The following is a 6081-nucleotide window of genomic DNA, read 5'->3' as shown; positions in this document are numbered from 1 at the left end:
CAAATTCAGGTGGGAATGCAACATGGTTAAAGCAGGAAAGCATGAGTTGGAAGTCTGGGACTCTTACCAATTTATCACCCTGTGATACTAATTCCATCACTAATATTAGCAAGATATAGGGAGGTTGAAATCCTGGATTGCATCTCCAAGGTCAGAAAAAGAGCCATACAATGAAATATCTGTCAAAGATTTTGAGATCCTTAGAAGCACAGAATATTAGAGCTGGAAGTCATAAGTGTCAGTGAGAATGTGGAAATAGACCATTTTCATTAAAAACAAGACAAAACACTACAAGATACCGAGCCTGAAGTGGTTTGAGATCTATGGATATGAGAACAGGCAATATGTGCCCTAACTATCACAGGGCCTCTTGAGTCTCATGATGAAAAGATGAACTCATACTTACTGAGTAGAAGTAAACAAAGCAGCTCTCCAAATATCAACACCATCCCCTTACACTCAGCACCTAAACTGAAAGATTTGGATAACCATCTCACGCTTTTCTCCATTTTTTCTTAGTAGGAATCCTGTCTCTCACCTCCCTTTCCTGGTTTCAGTCTATCTAGGGCTTTGTCAGTGAGCAAGAAGCTCTTTCAAAATATTGGACAATGGTACAGAATTTTCAGAAATTGGTGGTGATGACAGCAGAGGTTTTGATCTGTCTGATTGCCCTCATAAAAACAGACAGTGCAACTAGATAGAAAAGCTGAGAAACCCATGGAAAATTTTAAACACAACTAGGTAACAAATTATCCTCACCAACCCCCGAATATAAGCAGATGAAGACTGACCATTAACAGCCACAAAATCTGCATGGTAGCAAGATCCGTACAGGAGGAAGGAGAGAGAGGCAACTGGGCATGGTTTGATAAGCTAGAGAACAGACAATAGGTGTACACAGGTGTACACTAGTGGGCTAATTTGAGAGGGGCCGCTGAAACTGGAAGTGTATTGATTTTTCCAACACCGGGTTAAGAAAAGTGCCCATGATAAGAATGCCTGAAGAGGCTGGATCTGTCTCATCCTTTAAATTCTCAAAAGCAATCCAGAGCTCCCTTCCACAACAGAGTCCCACAGCTAAGAGAAACCTATGGGAATGGAATAAAAATTGATCAGAACATAGATGAGTAAAGGAGGAAAAAAAGAAGTCCATCCCAATGTGGAGGGAAAGAACAGAGTTTCAGAGGGTCAGAAAACAAGCTCATGTATGTGTTAACACTGCACAACAGAAAAGGGAGCAGAAAAGCTTTCCTGAACCTCATTTCCTCCTTGTTCTAAATGCTCAGGAAAACAGATGTCACATAAAAATAACCAATGCTTAAAGCCCATACAAAGTAACTACTTAAAAGCAGAAGACAATGAAAATTATATCCTTGCAAACAATAAAAACATTGGAAAGAAGTGTCCATAAGACAGATCAAAATTGTAACTTACTACCTCAAAATGAAGCAAAAGACATTGAAAAAGTAACTGAAGACTTGAAAGAACAACAGAAGTCAGAAATAGGAAAGATTCAGGGATGCCTGGCTGGTTCAGTCGGTGGAGCATGCAATTCTTGATCTCATGGTTGTAAGTTTGAACCCCACACTGGGTGAAGAAACTGCTTAAAAATAAATTCTTAAAAATGAAAAGGAAATAGGAAAAACTCATAACTGAGCTGACAACTCAGGAAAGATGTAAAAAATAAAAGAAAAAAATTATTTCAGAAATAAAGACTAAACTGTTGTGCAAAATGCACAACAGTTAATGCCTTAAAAATCAAAGTGAAAAGAAGTAAAATTTTAAAATAAAAAAATAAAGAATGAGATAAAAAAATTTTGAGAAAAAAGATTATTGAAGTCAGGCAAAGAAAGTCCAAGATACAGATAATAGAAATTCCTGAAGGTGAAAATTAAAGAGAATAGAAAAAAATTACTAACATGTATAATTCAAGAAAATGTTCCTGAAAAAAAAAAAATGAAATCATACATTGAAAAAGCATATTGCTCTTGTGCTTCAGGCCAAGATGGAGTAACAGGGTCTGGCTTTACCCTCCAGTATGAAACAACTTAAAACACTGGACAAAATGTATGAAACAATGGTTTCAAGGCATTGGACATCAAGTAATGAAGGGCAGTGATTCCTGAGATAGAGAAAACATTTGAGGTCAGCCCTATGGTTGTCCCAACTTGCTACCTTGTGAGAGTTTTCAGGTTGTAGCACAAGAAAGGAAATCTGGCAGGAGGAATCTGGCAGATTCTTTGAGCTGGGAAGACAGAGTTATGAGTCCAAGAAGACCGAAAGGAGCTAGAGTTAGCAGAAAGAAATACTGAGAAAGAAGCCAGAAATCTGATGAGGGTCATGTAGGGCATTCAGCAAAGTATTGATCAGTGACATCCAAGGCTGGGAAAGAACCACATGAGACGATTGGAGGAAACAATACCTGATGCTATCACGGGCCTGGGACTAATGCCTGCAAAGAGGGAGGACCCAGACATGGAGAAACCAACCAAGAACCAACAGATGTTAGCATTAACATCTATTGACAGACAGGGACATTAAACAACTTTTATAACGATGTTTTATATGTTTTAAACTTTAATAGAAACATGGGAAATATGAGAGATCTGAACTTAACTTTTTTTTTTAAGATTTTAATTATTTATTTGACAGAGATCACAAGGAGGCAGAGAGGCAGGCAAAGAGGAAAGGAAGCAGGCTCCCCGCTGAGCAGAGAGCCAGATGCGGAGCTGGATCCCAGGACCTGAGGCTTTAACCCATTGAGCCACCCAAGCGCCCTTGAACTGAACTTCTAAAGACGAAAACTACAATGTCTGAGATTAAGAATACATTGGATGAGATGACTGGCATTGTAGAAAAAAAGAGGATTAGTTGAATTTGAAAACTAAACGAAATTTAGTTTTAGACATTTAGATATTTATTTATTTAGATAGGAATATCTAAATGAAACAGAGAAAAAAACAATTTTAAAAAGTTAGCAGAGCATTGGTGAGCTCTAGGAAAATTTCCATGGGCCAATAGACATGTAATTGGAGTCTCTGAAGGAGACGAAGGAGAGGGGCTGAAGAAATTATTTGAAGAAATAATGTCCAAACTTTTCCCAAACTTGATGAAAACTATAAACTCACAGATCCAGGAAGTTCAATGGATCCCAAGTATACGAAACATGAAGAAAACTACGTGAAGTCACATCAAAATCAAATTGCTTAATACCACTGATAAAAAGAAGGTCATAAAATCAGCCAAAGATAAAAGAGACTCAACAAGATAAGGGTGACAGATCTCTTTTTGGGAGCAATGCAAGTAAGAAGGTCACATCAATCAAGACTTCCACATCCACCAAAAACATCTTTCAAAAAAAAGTGTTAAATAAAGACTTTTTCAGACATAAAAAGCTAAAAGAATTTATCACCAGCAGACCTGCATTGTTAGAAATGGACATCTAAGGAAGAAGAAAAATGGTACCAGATAGAAATACAGTTTTATACAAAGGAACAAAGAACACAGAAAATGCCAAGTAAATGTGTATAATGTAGTTTTTTATGATTTAAATTTCTTTTAAAAATAATTGTCTAGGGGCGCCTGGGTGGCTCAATGGGTTAAGCCTCTGCCTTCGGCTCAGGTCATGATCCCAGGGTCCTGGGATGGAGCCCCGCACTGGGCTCTCTGCTCAGCAGGGAGGCTGCTTCCTCCTCTCTCTCTGCCTGCCTCTCTACCTATTTGTGATCTCTGTCTGTCAAATAAATAAATAAAATCTTTAAAAAAAAATAAAAAATAAAAATAAAAATAATTGTCTATTTAAACAAAAATAATAGCAATGCATTTTAGAATTTATAACCTATGTAAAAGTAAAAATGTATGTCAACAATAGCATAAAGTCCAGGAAAGGAGAAGTAGAAGCAAAGCTCTTATAATATGCATTAAATGCTATAATGTCATGTGAAGGTAGACTGTGATAAGTTAAAGACATAAATGATCAACCCTAAAGCAACAATTAAATAATGAAGAGTCATAGCTGTTATGTCAATAAAGGAGATAAAATAAAATCATACCAAATATTCAATTAATCCAAAAAGATGGCAGAAATAGAGAAAAATGGAACAAAATACAGATGAGATGAATAGAAAACAAATAAAATGATAGATTTAAACCTACTCATATCTATAATCTATAATCACATTGAATGTAAATGGTCTTAACACCCTCAATTAAAAGGCAGAGGTTATCAGGATGGATTAAACATAAAATTACTTTTTCACCAACAGAGTGAAAAATTAATCTACATAATAGGACAAAATATTTGCAAATTGTATATCTGAAAGGTAGTTAAGGTACAGAATATATAAAGACCTCTCACAAGTTAATAACAACAACAAGAAAAATATAACCTGATTAAAAATGAGCAAAGAACTTGAATAGACATTTCTCCAAAGAGAAAATTAGCTCAGCATCACTAATCATTAGGGAAATGCGAATGAACATCACAACGAGATACTACCTTATACCCATTAGGATGGCTACTATCAAACAAAAAACCCAGGAAAATAACAAGTGTTGGTGAGGATGTAGAAAAATTGGAATCCTTCCTTGTGCACTGCTGGTGCAAATGTAAAATGGGACACCCACTATGGAAAAAAGAATAGTAGTTTCTCAAAAAATTTATCATAGAATTATCATATGAGCCTGCAATTCCTTTTCTAGGCATATATTCAAAAGGTCTCAGATATTTAGACACCCATGTTTAGAGCAGCATTAGTTACAATAGCCAGAAGATGGAAGCAACCTAAGTGTCCATTGATAGATGACTGAATAAACAAAATCTTATACATATAAATATAACCAGACAAACAAATCTATATACATACAATGGAATATTAGTCATCCTTAAAAAGTAAGGACATTATGACACATGCTACACCATGGATGAACCTTGAAGACATTAAGAAAAGTGAAATAAGCCAGTCAAAAAAGAGAAATAGGGTGCCTGGGTGGCTCAGTGGGTTAAGCCACTGCCTTCAGCTCAGGTCATGATCTCAGGGTCCTGGGATCGAGTCCCCCATTTGGGCTCTCTGCTCAGCAGGGAGCCTGCTTCCTCCTCTCTCTCTCTCTGCCTGCCTCTCTGCCTACTTGTGATCTCTCTTTGTCAAATAAATAAATAAATAAAAATCTTTTAAAAAAAGACAAATATTATATGATTTCTCTTACATGAGGTACCTAGAGCAGTCAAATTAATAGAAAGTAGAATGGTAATTGCCAGGTGCTGGGGGAGGGGAGAATGGGAAATTTGTTTAATGGACATAAAGATTCAGTTTTGCAAGATAAAAAGAGTTCTGGAGATTAGTTGTAAAAACAATGTGCATGTACTTAATACTACTGAACTTTATACTTAGAAATAGTTAATGTGGTAAATTTCATACTAGGTATATTGTCTCACAATTAAAAATAATAAAAAGGAAGCTAGAGCTGGTATATTAATAACACACAAAGTAGATTTCAGAGCAAATAATATTACCAGAGAGAAATAAGGCTATCTTCATACATCAAAGGGTTAATTCATCAGGAGGAAAAAGCATACTGTGTACCTGGGAATAGTGACTCAAATGACCAATTCCATGATAGATTTCAATAAAATCATGAGACTTTAAAGAACAAGAAAAACATATTTTGGGGAATAGAAAACAAGAACATGTGGCATAAAAATAGAAAATAAATTAGATTATCATCAGGCTTTGATAGTGCCACTTTATGCCAAAAGGAAATAGAGTAACGTGTAAGATAATCAAGAAAAGAACATGGGAACCAAGATCTTTCATTCAGTAAAACTTCCTCTCAATTGCAAAAGGTACAGACATACCGCTATCAACATGTGACAATTTAGGGAAAATGGTCCCATAGACCACCCTGAAGGATCTACTAGAGAACAAACTTTGAACAATCAAAATAACAAGAAAGATGTTTGTGGGGAGCATTAAGTATATACATTAGTCCTCCTTAGCTATAGGGGACATGTTCCAAGACCCCCAGTGATGCCTGAAACCAAGGATGGTATGAAACCCTGTATATGCTATGTTTTCTCCTATA

Source organism: Mustela lutreola, chromosome 3 (assembly GCF_030435805.1).
Source record: "Mustela lutreola isolate mMusLut2 chromosome 3, mMusLut2.pri, whole genome shotgun sequence".
Lineage (NCBI taxonomy): Eukaryota > Metazoa > Chordata > Mammalia > Carnivora > Mustelidae > Mustela > Mustela lutreola.
This window is presented reverse-complemented; position numbering follows the sequence as displayed.